The 19,399-nt window shown below is 37.0% G+C and overlaps 1 long non-coding RNA gene and 1 pseudogene across 1 annotated transcript; one reads left to right on the top strand and one right to left on the bottom strand.

The window, feature by feature from the left end:
- Window positions 1-7,631: 7,631 nt before the first annotated feature.
- Window positions 7,632-9,086, bottom strand: LOC107895021 (uncharacterized). The gene is made up of 2 exons (XR_001683346.2): window positions 8,963-9,086; window positions 7,632-7,953 (listed from the first exon to the last, which is right to left on the bottom strand). It is a non-coding gene; the product is annotated as an uncharacterized lncRNA (long non-coding RNA).
- A 3,433-nt stretch (window positions 9,087-12,519) lies between these two features.
- Window positions 12,520-19,126, top strand: LOC121225059 (uncharacterized protein At5g19025-like; annotated as a pseudogene).
- Window positions 19,127-19,399: the final 273 nt, after the last annotated feature.

The raw sequence follows: 19,399 nt of genomic DNA, 5'->3' as shown, positions 1-19,399 counted from the left end.
TTTATTGAAATGGGCCCAGTATTTTATTATTTACCGGAATGGACCCTTTTCCCCTAAATCGCGTCCACGTCAGCGCGATTTGCTGACATGGGAACAAAGCGTGGCCTTGAAAGTGTGATTTGTGTCCATGTCAGCAAAGCGCGCTGACGTGGACGCGATTTTGCAGTGTTTCCCACGTTAGGTTTTTTAGGGTTTTTTAAATTTTTAGGGCTTCGGAGAGAGATTAATTAATTAATTAAAATTACATTACGAGGATGCGAAGAATTTGTGAAATCGCGCCCTCCTGGACGCGCTTTTGCTACAGTTGGTCCTGGAAGAAATAATTTCGAGTTGACGTTTCTGAGCAAATAGTATAAAATCGCTTCTACCAGAATGCTTTATGAGAAGAATTTGTTAAATCGCGCCCACATGAACGCGCTTTTGCTACAGTAGGTCCTGAAAAAATTATTTCGAGTTGACGTTTCTAAGCAAATAGTATAAAAAAACACTTCAAGCAGGATGCTATTTGAGAAGAATTTTTAAAATCGCGCCCTCGTGGACGCGTTTTTGCTACAGTTGGTCCTGGAAGAAATAATTTCGAGTTGATGTTTCTGAGCAAATAGTATAAAATCGCTTCTACCAGGATGCTTTATGAGAAAAATTTGTGAAATCGCGCCCACGTGGACACACTTTTGCTACAGTAGCATGTTTGGGCTGAGGCTATAAATGAGGCAAAAAATGTTCTCAGAATGCATAAGTCACAGCAAAAACAATTTAGAGAGGCTAAGAAGGTTAGAGTTTCAAATATGAGTGAATGTATTAGTGCTGTTATTTACTACGATGGTGAGGTTTGCCACACCGAGAATGGTGTTGTTTTTTTGTCGGAGAATAATGTGCGGCTGGTTTTTAACCAGAACATAGATTTGACAGAACATCGTAAAAGAATTAGGCGTAAAATTTTCGGAACGACGCCAATGAAAGTTCTGTCTATCACGTATCGATTTTGTTCTTCTGTTGATCTGGTGACATATGACTCGTTCGACATAAAAGGTGCCCGTAGCTTGGAGGCAATGGTGCAGACTCATCTTGCTAGTGGAACACCTTATATTGAGTTATATGTACAATTTACATCGTCAAATGATGTACTTGCGACCGATGTTCGAGATGTATACATGACCCCTGACCGACACTCGGTTAGCGGGTTACAAAATACGAAACAACCCATGTTTGGTAGTGGTGTCGAATGCACATCCCCTGTAAGACACTCTGTTGGTGGATGGGACATGTACGTCGGTGGCTCGATGTTTGATGCTGGAAATACGTACTGGGGAACGACATCAAGTTCTAATGGGTGGCAATCTACATCCAATTGGGGACGTTATCAAATGCCCAGAAGAAGGGATGATGTACTCCCTACGACGTCAACCATTGAGGGGACCTCGTACGCTGCAGATGATTATGGGTTAGAAGATGACTCCGATGTGGATCCACCTCGAGAGCCCGGGCCGGATGGTGCAGAAGTTGGCTTATTTTCTGTACCGGAGCCTATTCCAACAGAACCTGAATATGCTGAAAGGAGTTCAGATGAAGAAGAAAATCCATAATTCAGAGCATACTCACCTCCAGCCCACATGCATAATGTCGATCTGTCTACAGATGATGCGTTAGAGTTTCCAGATCTACCATACCGGTTGCGTGATCGTACAAGTTCGGGGGTAGATTTCGGTGAATTTGAAGTTGGTAATCAGTTTACCAACAATGATAGTTTTATTGGTGCTTTAAAACAACATAGCATCAAAAACAACATTAACTACCACGTCGTTAAATCCAAATCTGATAAGTTTGAGGCGAAGTGTGCGGTCTAAGACGGCACATGTTCATGGAAAATCTACGTATCGTTAAGGAAAATGACAGGGTTGTGGGAGATTAAAAAGTACAAAGGTCCACATACATATGCTGCAGGTACAGTATTGACGGTTTCCAAATAATACTTTTATCATGCAATGTTGCATTATTTAATGTACTCGGTTTATAGGTGTTTCACAAGATCATCCCAAGATGGATTCAGCTATGTTAGCTAGCTTGATACTGCCCACGGTTAAAGAAGATTTTAAGGCTTCAGTGTCGGTGTTAATTGGCAATATTCGTAGCCAAATGGGGTACACGTCCTCTTATCGCAAGGCTTGGATAGCTAAGCAAAAGGCGTTGGAGAAGATGCATAGTGGGTGGGACGCCTTATATAATGAAATATGGCAGTGGTGTCAGGTGCTAGAGAGATACGTCCTAGGTGCCATCACAGACCTTGAAACGGAACATGCGTACTACAACGGCCGATTGCTACGTGGATGCCAAGTGTTCAAACGCCTGTTTTGGACCTTTAAACAATACCGAGAGGCATTTCCATACTGCAAGCCTTTGGTACAAATTGACGGTACCTTTATGTTCGGTAGGTATACTCATCGGCTATTGCTTGCAGTGGCACAGGATGGCGGTGAGAGAATTCTTCCAATTGCATTTGTAATAACACCGGGGAAGTTGTCTGATGATTGAGATTTCTTTCTCTCTAGGTTAAGGAGGCATGTGTGCCCCCAACCTGATATCTGTGTTATTTCAGATCGGGGCACCGGTATACTAGCTGCATTTGATCGACAGGGAAGCTTATGGCAGCGCACACACCATAGATATTACTTCGAACTACTACAGACAATATCTATCTAAGAGCGAACGACGACAAGTGACCAACATGGGTATTTAGTTTATATCTGTGTTATTTCGTTTGTCAATTTGAATTAGTTTTATTGGTAGAAGTGGTATAAATTATTCGCTATGATCTTATATTGGTAGGGTATGAAATAAATAAAGACCGTTTTCACGAGATGTTGGCAATTTTACATTCAATTAACGGAGAAAGGGCGGACTACCTTTGTAACATACGTTTCAAACAGTGGGCTTAGCATACGAAAGCGGCCTACGATATGGCCATATGACGTCGAACCTGGCTGAATGCATAAATTATGTTCTTAAAGGAACGCGCGTTCTACCGATAACATCGGTTGTGCGAGAGACATATTTTTGTTTGGCGGCGCTATTTCCAAAGTGAGTAGCAAGTTATGCAGGCCAGATGCAGGGAGGCCATGTATGGTGCAGTAAAATAGTTCAAGAAATTAATAAGGCCAAGGCGAGGGCAAACACCATGCACACAGTGTGTCACGATCGAGACAGTTTATGGTTTCACGTGACAGAGTTTGACAGACCGCACTAAAGTGTTGTTGGCGGGCAATATCGTGTACACTTGCGAAATAGGACTTGTGACTGTGGGATGTTTGATGCACTTTGTTATCCACGCACTAATGTTATTGCAGCTTGTCAGAATCTCCGTTTGGATCCGATGAGCTATGCGGATGAAGTGTACAAATTAGAAAACATGTAAAATGTTTGGAGACACGTTTTCTCACTGGTCTCAGATGAACGTAAGTGGTCGCCCGTATCTCTTACTCCTTTTAAGCTATTACCTGATAGAGAATTGCGTCGTAAACCAAATGGTCGACCTTACTCGACTAGAATACGTAACAATATGGATATCCGAGAAACAGCCAGTCAACAGAAGTTGTGCGGATGGTGTAGAAATCCAGACCATATAAGCCGATCATGTCCTAATCGGAATAGTTGAATGTAATTGTAAATAAATTATATTTTTTCAATTATTTATTGATAATTGTATTAATTGTTAGTAACAGTCAACATTTTTTCAAATCTAACATTATATGAATGTAAAAATATTAACTGATAATTGTATTAATGGTTAGTATAATTCTCAAATAATATCAAAATATTCAAAATATTTGTACAAATTAATTAAGCTCATGTTATTATATCAAATAATATCAAAATAACTCAAAAATATTTCTATTTTATTACATAAAATAATATCAAAATATTCAAAATATTTGTACAAATAAATTTAAATACGTCAATCAATGTCTATGCCCGGGGGATTTAGTGCCACATGGCAGCCATCAACGGTTACGCGCTGGATTCCTCCTTTCTCTAGCTTCCGGCGGCGATTGTTGTTCCTCCGACGGAGATTCTGGTTCTTCCGGTACGTTATCTGGTTGTCGGATTTGGGACGATGATCCACCTTCAAAGAATAGTGTATGTGGAGGTGTTTGTATCACGAACGGCGACAGTGTTTGAAACCCATACGTTGGTGGGGATTGGTAAAAAGGAGAGCTCCCCAACAGCCCCTCTTGCGATCCCTCGTGCGCCGCTGGCCTATACATCAGCGGTCCACTCGGCATAACAGGAAATAGAGCTGAACCTGGCATTTGGCTCCAACCTGTCATAGGACTCGGAAAAGGATATACATATAAGGGTTATGATACATATAAGGGCTAGAAAACGCACCTGACATCATTTGAAAAGGCGGTTGCGTGGGTATCATCGGTTGAACTGCTGCGTCGGGTGACTGTGTCGGTGCTCTCGTTGGGCCTGGTGATTACATGGCCGCTGATGATGAGTCGAGTGAATGTCTGGGCCTCGTTGAGGGGCTGCTTTCGTCGTCTTGTCATCTTGGATTTAGAGGCTCGTGCCTTTCCCTTTGGACACGTATTTACCGCTGCCTCTCCTCTGGCGTCAGTAAATACAGCTTGCTATGGATCTTAAACCATGGCATGTATTCCGGAACGCACGCTAACTCTGGAACGATGATTGGTTCCCAAGTAGGTATATATTCATATCGATCTTCTCACATTTTCATGTACTCGGACCAGTACCTCGGCCAATCCGTATTCAATTGCCGAAGGTCGACTTTTTTTGATCGTCAAACACCTCAGGATCCACGGGAATCGGTTGTCTACATCCAAACTGTCGTAGCACTCTGTCTGACTGGTGCGGCTCCATGGTTGCGTAGTTGATCAACACGACTTTCATGTGCCAAGCTAGTGGATTTTGTAAGAACTCATCCGGAATTACTGCCCGAATTTCCGGATCCTTGTATGGTGTCCATTGAAACTATATAAACATTATAGAAATATTAGTCATATACATAATACTAAATACTAAGTACTAATTACCAATCGACTAGCAAATGATGGAAATATCAATTTGATTTAATACTTACATGTGCTTCCGACTGTTGGTCTAATAGAAGCCGTATATCTTCAAGTTCCGTAGGTAATCGAGCATGACTTGTCGGATGGTTCCACCTAATTAAATAAACTTTTAGCATACTTTTATTTTTAAATATCTACATAATAATTGTAAACTCTAATATAAATTTTACCTATGAGTGGGAATGTATATGGGTGGTCCACTCGAGGACGTAGAAATGGAAAGCGAAACTGTGCCCATGACTGCAGTAGTAACAGACAGCCTCCGATTTTTGCTCTCCTCGGTCGCGTCGCCCGACATATCTCCCGAATAATGTGGCCAAAACGGCAGACCCCCAACTCAATTCACCGGCTGCTCTAAAATCAACGAGTTTCAGAAGCCATCTTAGATGTACGCGGCTCTGTGACAAGTCCGACATCAGATAACCTCCAATTAACTGAAGAATGTATGCCCGAGCATACCAGATTCTTTCTATTTCGGTTGAATCTTCATCCGGATCCGGGAATGTGTCTCACAACCAGCCCATCTCGATTTTACCTCCGTCCATTTTCTCCAGAATAACGCCCAGAAGCTCGTAGCACACCGCTGGCCAATCGCTAGATTGGGCAGACCCCGTAACTGGGTACCCGTCCACCGACAATCCCAATTGCAGGCTGACGTCTTCCAAAGTGACAGTGCACTCTCCACATGGAAGATGAAATGTGTGCATCTCGAGTCTCCACCTCTCGATCAACGCACTGATTAGTTTCACGTCCACCTTACATCCCCGGCCTACTGCCGCCACGTGCCAAAAACCCGCTTCCCGCAGGTAGTTCTCTACCAACGGTGATGGAGGAGCATGCATATTCCGGATATTGCATTCCAATACCCGATCTACAGACTTTTATAACAAATAATAAATTAATAATTATCTAAAATGCATAAATAAAAAATTATTAAATAATATTTAAAAATTATATTTAACGCTTACCATTTTCATTTGTTCCACTGATATGTGATGATTATCAAGACGAGTCAATTCTCTGGCCATTGCTGAAATCGTACAAAATTTTACGGTATAAAAAAATTTTAAAAAAATAATTTTTTTTAAAATTATTTAAAAATAGGGATTTAAGAGAAATTTAAGAAGAACTTGAGAGCAAATTGAAATTAAATATGGATTGGAGAGAAATTTTGAAGGAATTTGAGAGGAAATTGAGAGGAAATTTGAGAGAGGATTAGTTTGTAAAAAAACAAAGGGGTGGGGGTATTTATAGTTTTTTTTTACCGTTGGGAGGGGGCAACGGTCAAAAAATTGACCGTTGCACTGTTCACGCGCGGGTCAGATCGCGGCCACGTCAGCGCGCTTTGCTGACGTGGACACAACTTGCGCTCCAGAGGACGCGATTTGTTGTCATGTCAGCAAAGCGCGCTGACGTGAACGCGATTTCCTGGAACGTCCCTTGATATCGTGCTGACGTGGACGCAATTTTGAGAAAAAGAGCCCATTCCGGTAAATAATAAAACTAAAACAAATAATAAATAGTAAACTATGAATTTACAAATAAAATTTCTTCAAAAATAATAATAAAAGAAATCCAAACAAAAACAAAAGAATATAAATCAATTTTTTTAAAAAATTACAAAAGTTTTTACGAAATTTAAATCTAAATTATTAATTTGTTTAATATTATATTGCATCTAAAATATGTTTTTAAATTTCTAAAACTATCATATGTTACTATTAAAATTAGTTTTAAATTGAGTCTTGTAGTTTATTGGTTGGGTGTTCACTTTATTCGAAATTAGCTTGAGTTAAAATCATAATTGTATGAAAAAAAATTAGTTTTCAATTTTTATTTAAACTTTGAAAAATATATAATTTATTAAATTTTAATTATTTATTAATATATTATCTTAAATTGTAATTTATAATTTAAATGCTATTGACCTAATTCTAAAATATGTTTAATAAGCCGTTAGTGAAATGTAATTTTTCATTAATCTTTATTCTTAAATTGTAATTTACATATAGTAATTTAATTAACAGTTTTTAAAATTTAAAAAAAAAATTATTTGTAGAATTCATTTTTAATGGCTTAATTCCGGCAATGCATATACCAAATTGTTGTTTCCAACTTTCATGTTTTTAGAGTGAGCATTCGATCAAATTGACAAATCCTATTCTATCATCTTAACTCGATTTGAAATTTTCTCGAATAGCAAAATTAAAAAGAAGACTTTAGTATTGTTTATTTTTATGTAATCTTTTCTGAAAATATTTTCTTAATAGAAGTAAACAGGTGAAGAAATAAAAACAACAAATGAGGAGTCCAAGTATATATAGATATATAGATATGATTCTCCAAATATTAGAAGAAATTGAGCATAAACATGTGAAAAGCCCATCCATATTAGACACTCATCAGTCAAGTACGTAGCTATTTGACCTGACTACAGCTGCATTAAAAGGGAGTAATGTTGAAATACAGCTTCTTGAAAAAGTATTGTTGATCTTCATATTATTTGCAATAACTAATAACAACTTTTGTGCAAAATCTCAATCATAATCTAACTGGTTAGCATCTCCACCATGTACTCAAGGAACAATAGGTCTGATATACATAAAATTTATAAATTCAATAGTAACTAACAGATTTTCAGTATAATGTCATCATCTGATTACACGCGTGTAGCAACCCACTCTTATGGTGTCTAATTAGGCATAAGAGTAACTATTATTGGGATTGATTTTGTAAGCAACGAAGAAACATCTACGTTACCTGGACTCAAGATCGAGTATTGGATATCAATGCATAACAGACATAGGTATGCTCAATTTTTTCAAAGTTCTTTCATTAATTTAGAGGAGCCATGCCAGTGTATCTAAATATGTTGTAAAGGAACAGAAGTCAGATAGGATTCTCAAGGGAAAATAAAGAGTACCCATAATGCAGAATAACACTAGCGTCAACAAGAGACAATTTCTTTTACTCTTGGTGAGTGCGTAAAAAGCAGTCAATGAATCAGTTAGTTTACAACAACAATGGAACCTACAAACAGCAGCAAGCTACATTTACCCTTTAACTATGGCATATCAAGGATGTCTAACCCACTGCCACAAATTCAGGCCAGGCCAAATTTGAACCTAGTGATTATTGAGAAATTATTTCATCATGAAAACTCTTTGTGAGCTTGTGCCTGTTATCAGAGTAGCAAATACGTCTGATATTTGGAAAACGAGACTATCATAATCCGTGGTCTACTCTAACTCCAAATATTGCAGGTGATAAACTCATAAACTGAACAAAGTTGGATTGCACAAAGATGCAAAAGGAATACTTCAAATATCACAAGGACCCATCAAAGCTAATAAGCTACATATTCTTGCGGTTGGAACAAGTGGTCAAGCAATGGGGTTTTGAAGCAACATAGGAATTCATATAAGCATTTAAGAGCAGGATAACAAGTTCAATATGGTACAGAAAGAAAAAGAGAAGAGAAAACCAAAAAAAGGATATATCATGAATGTCTTCAATTAAACTGAATTACGAAAAGACGATTTGGTTTTCACAACTAGAAATAGAAAACTTTTCAGTCAACTCTCACTTGCATTACTAATATCTGTAACTGTTATAAACCCAACCATAGCATTCAACCGTTCTCGCCCAACACCATGTTAGAAAATCAATTACACCCAAAAAGAACCAAATTTATCCAACATAATGCCAAAAAAAATATAATATTACCTACATGCAGAAGTTATAACTGTGTCAAATGAGAAATCTAAACAAACAGACCCATTAATTCTTTAGGTCAAAAAACATGAATCTAATCCAAGAATCAACAGTACTAAAAATAGAAAAAAGAGGACAAGAGAGTTTGATTTTTTAACCTTCTTAAGGGCAAGAGCTAGGCGTTTACTATCAAGCTTTCCAGGCGGTAATAAAATTACAAACAACAATGGTGTCTTCATCGTGTCTGGTTTTGTTGCAGATTGAGTTGGATAGAACGACACCGTTGTGATCCAAGCCCAGAAGGATAACTACTTTGATTAGATTTAAATGGGATGGAGTTTAGCCGTTTAGGGAAAAATCTAAAACGACGTAATTTTAGTAAAATTAAAATAATAATATAAATTTAAAATTTAAAAATGATATAATTTAATATTCAAATTGAAAATTTAAGTCGAACTCAAAAAAAATTTAAATTTTCTTTGATTTGATTCAAATAGTTTGAAATTAATTTTTTTTAATTTTTTAAATTAAATCAAATTTTAATCATCCTTTTAAGTACAAAAGATGCATTTTTTAATGTCTTAATTTCCAATTTTTGTTTCTTTTAATGAATTCACCACATATTTTAATTATTTATATTGAAAAACAATAATTGCCATTTACACTTGTTAACAAAACAAATTAAAGTGAATTTAAGTTATATTTTTAGGGAAAATTATTTAGTGTGCTGTAAATGTAGGTGAAATGTTGTGATATGTTTTTACTAAATATTTAAAAAATTAAAATAGACATGTGTCATTTATTCAACTCTATTTATAAAATTAAAAAATTCTATTACTAGTGAACAAAATAATAATTCATATTAAGAAAAAAAATATTTAGTACATTGCTAGTGAAGTTTTTAAACTTCGCAAGTCCCAACAAAAAATTTTGACTCGTTCGTTAGGGTTGGGCTGAAAAATGGGCATAAAAATTTGTTCAAGCTTAACTTGGATAAAAATATTAAAATTTAGGTCCGACGTGGCTCCCCCATATTAATTTTTTTAATATCATTTTTATATAATTTTTAAATATATAGAATACATAAAAATACTAAAAACATTAAAATAAATATTTCCCAACAAATTAAACATAAATTTTAAAAAAATATGTATACTTAAATAACACTAAGATAGATGCAACTTAACAAGCAAATGTCTCTAAAATAATAACAAAAATAACAATAAAACAAGCATTATACAATATCCAAACAATAATAACAAAATAGTAGTAACATAATAGTGAAATGGTAACAAAATAGGAAGAAAACAACAAGAAAATAACATTAAAACAACAAAAAAAGCAGATTTTTGTTGTCCTTTTGTGAATTCGGACCGGGCTAGGCCCGAGTAAAAAATGCCTTACCTGAGGCTCGGCTCGTTTTTTAAACGAGCCTTTTTTTTGCCCAAACCCTCCCACTTTTCGGGCAGACCTTCAGGCCGGGCTGGGTGGCTCGGCCCATGATCAGATCTAGTTAAAGGGTTACAAGTGTCGGGATAACAAATTATTAAAATATATATTAAAAAAAGGAGATACATGTCAATTTTTTAAAACTACTTGTGAAATAAAAATATACATATACCAAATACTCATCTATATACATGTTCATTGTTGTTTGCACGTAGATTACTTATTGTTAATTATGGTTTGTGTACGTGATTAGATTGAGGTTTTTTAAACAATTAAAAATTTACCGACGAGTATTAATTACGCATATTAGGGTTTAAATCTTGAAAGTTGGGTAAAATCAGTAAATCCTTCATCATCGGCTGCTGTTAGTGCATTGCTCTAAAAACAATTTTTTGTGAATCTTGAACTCATTGGGTAGGTCCTTCACCCTTTTCTGTCATGGTTCCATTTTTAATTTAAAAACAAATGATTGGTAAAGAGAAAAAAATAAAACTAAGATAGATGAATATAAGAAGAACATTAAAAATATCCGACGGATGAAAATTACAACTGAAATTAAATGTGGAGTCTTATTGTGTACAAAGATCCATTTTATAGGGTGAAAAATAATAAAAATATGATACTATAATTATTTCCACTTTCTTTCTTTTCTTTTGGTTATATGCAAATATGAAAAATGTTGTAATTACCTTTATTTAATTTGTAACGTTTGGTCGAGAAAATAATGATTTTCAAAAATATACATAAAATGTTTCAAAATGGTTGGAACGGTGTTTAAAATTTGTAAGCTTGAAAATCTCGTGTGTTGGCATGATGGTCAAGGTGTTCATCTCCCTAGGTGGCCTGGATTTGAGTCGTATTAGTTGCGTTGCTGTTAGGGCTTTGCCCTCTTCTTCTAATTTTCAAAAAAAAATTATAAGCTTGATTCATGGAATATTTGTAAGTTATACAATTTAAAAATATTTTTAAATAGTATATTATTCATTAAATTAGTTTTATTCAAAAAGTTTTTTCTAATAAGTATTTACTTTAATAATTAATTTAATTTTCAAAAATTAAATAGTACTATGTATAAATTTGAAGGACTATTAAGTATAATTTATCCATTTAAAATGTCATAAAAAAGTACTTAATAAAAAAAAAGTTTTGAAGAATTGGATTGGACCAAATTGCATGAGTATAAAATCTAAAAGGATTTACGAAACAATTACACTGAAAATTAGGGGTGAACATTCGATCGAATTGAATGAAAAATTTTCAAGTTAAGTGAGTTGACGAATCCTATTTTATCTTCCTAACTTGATTTGAATTTTTTTTGAATCGAGTCGAGTGAGATGAAATTCGAATCAAATCGAATCACATATATTTGTTCGAGTTAAATTTAATAAAAAATGACTTTGGGTCCTTATACCCACTGCCACCCACCATAATCAAATTTGTTTTTAACTTTCATTCCCTCATAATTTATTTATTAATATTTTATATACGGGTTAGCTTTTTTGCTTGCTTAGTTACTTCAATTATCTTCTGATTCTTGTCACCATCTATTTTGAAATTAAAAAAAATATTAAATGTAAAAAATGTGATTTTTTAATAAAATTTATTTTAAAGATAAATTGTGAAATTGATACCAACAGAAAATTTTAACACGAATATTTTATGGCATTATCAATAATTCAATTTAAACAAAATTTGATAAAGATTTGGCATAATTAAACAATTCAATAATATAAATAGTAAAAAATGTGAAATTTAAGTCAATAATATAAATAGTATACATAAATTCGAAAAAAAAATTAGGGTTTGAGGGAAGTAAAAGTTTTGATGGAAAATAAAAGGAAATTTTTTTGAGGGTTTAGAGGAAATAAAATTTTTGAGATAAAAGGAAAAAAGTTTTGGGGTATAGGAGGAAGTAAAATTTGGGGTGGGGGGAGAAAATAAAAGGTTTGAGAGGGGAGTGTTGGGAGAAAGAAAAGTAAAAAGAGTTTGATATTTGATTTATTCGAATTATTTGAGTTATTCGAATTCGACAATTCAACCCAATTCAAACTCGAAATCCCCAAAATCCCGAAAGTCCTTGATAGAAATATATTTCTAAACCCTAAATGGACAACATTTAAACTTATTCCCAAAGTCGTCATGGCTATTTATGTCCCACCCATATGTTCCACATGATAGCAATAAAGGGTACTACAAAGGACATAATAGCATGCAATATTTTTTACATTTATAAGGCGACCACTGGTTGTTTGAACCAGTATATCTCTTCCATCTAAGGGCCCATTCTTCTCTGCTTTTTTAAACGGACTTTTACAACAAAAAGTCCTTTTCTCTTAAAAGCAAGGAAGAACGACTATCGTTTCAGAATTTTTTCCACCATCAAAGAAGTGCTTTTTGGCTGATGGAGAAGTTAAAAATTTTAACTTTTCTTCAGCCAAAAGTCCGTTTAGCTGATAATTTCCCATTTTAACCTGTCTTCTCTGGTTCTTTGGAGCTTCCTAGAAGGTACGCTTCCTAGAAGTAATTCGTAATCTTTTTCTCTGTTTCTGAAATTTCACTTCCCTAATTCACAACCCTAACATGTTTCTCATTATTCAATCTCAAATCTCAATTTGTGATTGAAAATTTCCATTTATTTGGTTGTTTCGTGAACGAAATTAATCATTTGTGGACTAATAAAATCATCTGATCTTGAGGTGGAAACAATAAAGTTGGTTGCTTTTTGAGTTCGTATGAGGTGGGTTTGAATTTGGATTTAGTGTTTGGATTGAAGGAAAATTGATAAGAGTTTAAATTTTCCTTTCTTTTTTTCTCTTTTCAATTTAAAATTCTGGGTTTGATTTCAAATGGTCAATTTCCTTAACTCAATCTCAGTCTGCAACTCCGTTGACCAGCCTTCAATCATGGCAAATTCTGTGAATTCAAATGATTTTCTGATGAACTCCAAATCATCATCGTCAAGGAAACAAAAGGTATCCACCAATTCACCAAGTTCTTTAAAAATTCGTTCTTGTGAAAGATCAAGATCTGTGTTGAACACTCAAAAATCGAGTAGAATTTTTAAGAGAGAAAAGAGCAGAGAAAGGGAGAGAAAAAGAAGATAGGGAGAAAATCTGTTTTCTCTATTCATAAAAATTCTTCACTGATTCCCCACACTTTTAACATAAAAGGAAGGAAAAATAACAAGAATTGACGTGGCAAAAACGGTTAACAAAACACATCGTTTCACTTAACATGCAACGCCCCGTTTTAACCAATTATTCATTCAACCCAAAACTCAACGTTTCACTAACTTTTCCAGTACACATCAATACCACCCTCTCAGGACCAGATCCTTGTCCTCAAGGATGAAAATGAGGAAACTTAGCTTGTAACTCAGACAAAGACTCCCATGTCGCATCTTCAGGGAAAGAATCAATCCATTCAACAAGAACTTCAGTGATAGCTTGATTCCCTCTTTTCACCATTCGTCGCTCAATGATTCTGACCGGCTCCTTTGGTAAGACACCATGAATATCGACCAAGGGTAAATGAGATTGCGAATGAGCAGACCCTACGTGTTTCTTCAGTTGGGAGACATGGAAAGTTGGGTGGATACGAGACCCCGGAGGTAACTGCAAGGTGTATGCGACTTCACCCACTTTCTTAAGTACTGGAAAAGGGCCATAAAATTTGAGAGATAGCTTTTGATTCAAAATCTTTCTGACAGTGTGTTGTCTATATGGCTGTAACTTCAAATAGACCCAATCACCAACTTGAAAACTCCTCTCACTCCTATGTCTATCTGCGAATTGTTTCATGCGTCCTTGAGCTCTTTTTAAATGGAAATGTAGCAATTTTCTTGCAGCCTCACGAGCTTGCAGACTCCTATCGACGACCACCACAAAGGAGACCCCAGCAAGGTATGGCATGTGTGAAGGTGGAGGCTGCCCATATAGAGCTTCATAGGGAGTAAGTTGAATAGAGGAATGGAAGGAAGAATTATACCACCATTCAGCTAGTGGTAACCACTGGAACCAGTTGGTGGGAGTCTCTTCAGTCATGCACCTTAAGTAACTTTCGAGACAACGATTCAACACCTCTGTCTGACCATCCGTTTGTGGGTGGTAAGCTGTGGACAACAACAACTTAGTACCAGCTTGATGAAATAACTCCTGCCAGAAGTTGCTTACAAAGATTTTATCTCTGTCTGAAATGATCGAATCAGGCATTCCATGGAGTTTGTAAACATGGCTCATAAACTCCTGCGCCACCTCCTTCGCTGTATAAGGATGAGATAACCCCAAGAAGTGACCGTATTTGGTTAAATGGTCTATTACTACCAGAATAGAATTTTTCTTGCTTGACTTCGGTAAACCTTCAATGAAGTCTAACCTGATGACTGACCAAGCCCTATTAGGAATGGGCAAAGGTTGAAGGAGTCCCGGGGAAGCAACTGACTCACTCTTGCATTTTTGACAAACCAAGCATTCGCGAACCCACCGTTTCACATCAGTCGTTAATCCCTTCCAACATAACAGACTCGTCAATCTCTTCTTAGTGACCTGAACCCCCGAATGGCCACCTACTGCACTAGCATGGAAATGTTGAAATAACTCCTGTCTCAGTTGCACATTTTTACCCACCATGATTTTCCCATTACGGCGCAAGAATCGGCCATCCCATGCATACTTATCATTTGGAATATTGGCTTGTTGTAGGTCTTTAATAATTTTTATCAGCTTCACATCGATTGTATACGTTTGTTGCACCTGTTGCAATAGTTCAGAAATAGTTGAACTGGATGATAGTGTAAAAAACTGACCTTGTTCCAAGTGAGGTTGTCGAGATAAGGCATCAGCAACCTTATTGTTAATACCCTTCCGATAGGACACCTCGAAGTCATACCCGAGCATCTTCGCAACCCAACGTTGTTGGAATGGGGTAATGGCTACCTGATCTGACAAGAAACGTAAACTTTGATGGTCAGTCCTTATTTTGAAGTGCCGACCCACCAGATACGAATGCCATTTCCTGACGGCTAACAGTGCTGCTAACATTTCTTTTTCATAAATTGACAAGGCTTGGTGTCTGATTCCCAAAGCTTTGCTAAAAAAAACCACCGGTTTTCCTTGTTGTTGTAGCACTGCACCCACTCCAATTCCACTAGCGTCCGTATCAACCACAAACTCCATCTGAAAATTTGGTAGAACTAGCACAGGTGCTGCACACAAGGCTGCCTTTAACGCTTGAAAAGCTGCTGTAGCTTGGTCCGACCAACCCCATCCGTTTTTCTTCAGCAATTCTGTAAGTGGTCTGGCTAACGTCCCATATCCTCGAATGAACCTTCTGTAATAGCCAGAAAGACCAAGGAAACTTCTCAATTCCTTCACAGATTGTGGAACCGGCCAAGCCGAAATGCATTTAATCTTCGAGTAATCCATAGAAACTGTACCCTCAGAAAGCACATGACCCAAATATTCAACTTTAGATGTTCCAAAACAGCATTTGCTTTTCTTTGCAAACAATTGTTGTTCCCTTAAAACCAAAAAAACCGACTTCACATGCTTCAAATGTTCAGACCATGACTTTGAATATATGAGAATATCATCAAAGAAAACGAGTACAAACTTCCGCAACCATGGTTTAAAAACATTATTCATAAGGGCTTGGAAGCTTGATGGGGCATTGGTGAGGCCAAAAGGCATTACGAGGAACTCATAGTGCCCCTCGTGTGTTCTGAAGGCTGTCTTGTGAATATCGGGTTCCCACATTCGTATTTGATGGTATCCGGACCTCAAATCCAACTTGGAAAACACGCGAGCCTCCCCCAACTCATCCAACAGTTCTTCAATTATTGGAATAGGAAACTTATCCTTAACAGTGTGCTGATTCAATTATCTATAATCAACACAAAGTCTCCAACTACCATCCTTTTTCTTTACCATCACTATAGGAGAAGCAAAGGAACTGTTGCTGTCTCGTATGATGCCTGCCTGAAGCATTTCTTGGATCAACCTCTCAATTTCCCCCTTTTGAATGGCCGAATATCGATACGGTCGAACCTTCACCACCACACTCTCGTCTTTCAAAGGAATCTTATGATCATGCAAGCGAAAAGGAGGTAGTCCTTTCGGTAATTGGAAGATATCAGCAAAATTTTCCAAAAGTTCATGAAGTTCGTTTTCCGGTTCAACCGCCATAATAGTTGAAAGCACTATTTGACTAGAGGAGCACAATACTACTGCATAGGGACCCAAAGAGTGCCCAATAGTCGAAAAACACCTTGAATTGGAATTCAAACTTTCCTCAGCTAATGAACCAGGAACAATTCCCTGTAGTAGGCAATTTTCATTCTTGAACTTAAATTGCATGATTAAGGAACTAAAATTGCAGTTGATGTCACCCAAAGAGAGTAGCCACTGAACCCCAAGCACCATATCACACCCTTTTAATGGTAAAACCATAAAATCTGTTTCGAACGTATAATTTTGAACCTCCCATGACACCCCTTTACACACCCCTCTAGTGAATAAAGATTCACCATTGGCCACGGAAACTCTTAACTGCTCGTGGTACGTTACAGGTAAAGACAGGCGACTAACCAATCTAACATCGATAAAGTTATGCGTGCTTCCAGAGTCAACAAGAATAATAGCTAAAAGGGAGCCTACCCGAGCAGCAACACGCATGGTGTTATGACCTTGCATACCTGTGAGAGCATGTAATGAAATTACAGGTGACTTAGGTGGTTCCTCCTCCAGAGTACTCTCTTCTAAACGATCCGAGCACTCCTGAAATTCTTCCGTTTTATTGTCAGAAAAAGGTTCCATCAGCAGCTGATACAATTGTGATCTAACACATTTATGCCCCGGTTGATACTTAGCTCCACACCAAAAACATAAGGCATTCTGTTTCCGTTCTGCCATCAACGCTGGAGAAATGGAACGAGATGTTGGCTTACAAACAGAAGTGTTGCTGCCTGATTGTTGAACTGAGTTTGCTCTCGTTGGAATTGAAGAGTACCCAGCTGCCATAGAAAATGGCCGAGAGGAATTTTGTAAAGAAAACGAAGATTTTTTAGCCGTACCCAAAAGTAGTATCTCGATCTTCCTTGCTAACTGGAAAGCCTCTACCAATGTAGAAGGTTCAAACAGATCTAAATAATGCCCAATTTCTGACTTCAGGTTACTGAGGAAGATACTAAGGGCATAAGACTCAGGCAGATATAGCTGATTCAACAACTCTACAAAAGAATCCTGGAATTGTTCCACCGTGCCCAGTTGCTTAAGGTTGACCAGAGCTTTCATCGGGTTTCCAAATTGCCCAAAACCGAAACGGTTTTGCAAACTCTCCAAATAAGCTGGCCATGCTAGCATGTGAAGACCTCCATTCCGTCGCGAGTAAAAATGGTGCCAATCCAAAGCTCTGCCCTCCAAATGTAACATCACAACACGAACCTTCCTTCTTCTAGCGTTCCTTCCGCCTCAAAGTATTGCTCGAGCTTAGTTAACCATCCACGAAAATCAGACCCATCAAAACTGGGGCACTCGAGTCGACGACTAATTTTTTCTGACTTCCTCATGACATGAGAAGTAGCTCCCAAGTGAATACTAGTCCCATCTACCAGATTCGACCCACCTCTCATCTCCTTAGGAGGAAACCCATGCGGCGCTCCCAACACCCCATTCCCTTTATCCTCAGTTCCCACCATCGTCGGACCAGGCTTGGGTTGGCCGAGATATTGTTCCAAAAGAGCCTGCACATCATTACGGAACTCCTGGAACTTTGTATCCATTTGAGTTTCCATTTTACCCTCCAAACGACCCAGTTCGGCCTGCAACTTGGACATCTCCTGTTGAACACTAACAATATCCTTCTGCAGCCTTGTCGAAACTCCGTCACCCGCCATCAACAAGATCGTGAAGCTCTGATACCTTTGTTGAACACTCAAAAATCGAGTAGAATTTTTAAGAGAGAAAAGAGCAGAGAAAGGGAGAGAAAAAGAAGATAGGGAGAAAATCTGTTTTCTCTATTCATAAAAATTCTTCACTGATTCCCCACACTTTTAACATAAAAGGAAGGAAAAATAACAAGAATTGACGTGGCAAAAACGGTTAACAAAACACATCGTTTCACTTAACATGCAACGCCCCGTTTTAACCAATTATTCATTCAACCCAAAACTCAACGTTTCACTAACTTTTCCAGTACACATCAATCTGCTGCCATTGATGTATTCATCTTAATTGCTGTGATTGCTGCTTGTGGATTCTTGTTGTTCCCAACTATAAAGTGTATGTCTTTGAAACTCATTGAATTGATTGAAGCTGCCTTTTATTTGTTTAAAGAAGAAATTGTGAGAACTCCAATGATATATGCATCTATAGGACTAGGTTTTTATTGTGCTGCCATAGCTATTTGGATTTTGCTTCTATGTACAAATAGGAAATGCAGGAACCCTAATTGTAGAGGTCTTAGGAAAGCGGCTGAATTCGATATCCAATTGGAAACCGAATAGTGTGTTAAGAACTCCAACACTTTGGTTAAAGATGGTGCTAAAAGAGGGCTCTTCGAGTTGCCCCCGGATCATCATAAGGAATTAGAAACTGAGTTAAAGAAGATGCCGCCTATTAACGGAAGAGCAGTGCTCGTGTTTCAAGCTCGGTGTGGATGTTCTGTTGGTAGATTGGAAGTTCCGGGGCCGAAGAAGCAAAGAAAGGTCAAGAAGTAGGATTTGATAGAAACATGAACTAAAAGCAAATACAGAAAACTAGTCATAATGCAGAGAGGAGAGTGCCTTCTCTGGTTAGTTTAAATATGCTCTTATGGCTATAAGTTGTAAGGACAATTGATTATAATGGAGAATATAATAATCTTTTCTTTTATGATAATTTACATCTGTTGATCATTGAAGTTTGAAACTTTTTCAATATTAGATTAAAATACTTTCTTTTGATATGTTGATTGCTAATGCTTATGGTGACTATTCAACTAAACTTTTCCGGAAAGTGCTTGATTCGGCAAGATACTACGTAGTAAAATTTTTGGTTTGCCATTTAGCCGATGCCCCAGGGTGTTAAATACTTTTCTGCAGATATGCCGGACTCATTTTACCGGATACCTTCATGGCAGAGGTAACTTCTCTTGTTTCCTTTCATTTCTTT

The sequence above is a fragment of the Gossypium hirsutum genome, chromosome D13 (genome assembly GCF_007990345.1).
Source record: "Gossypium hirsutum isolate 1008001.06 chromosome D13, Gossypium_hirsutum_v2.1, whole genome shotgun sequence".
Taxonomy (NCBI): domain Eukaryota; kingdom Viridiplantae; phylum Streptophyta; class Magnoliopsida; order Malvales; family Malvaceae; genus Gossypium; species Gossypium hirsutum.
The sequence above is the reverse complement of the archived record's forward strand: the minus strand, read 5'-3'. Positions and strand labels throughout refer to the sequence as shown.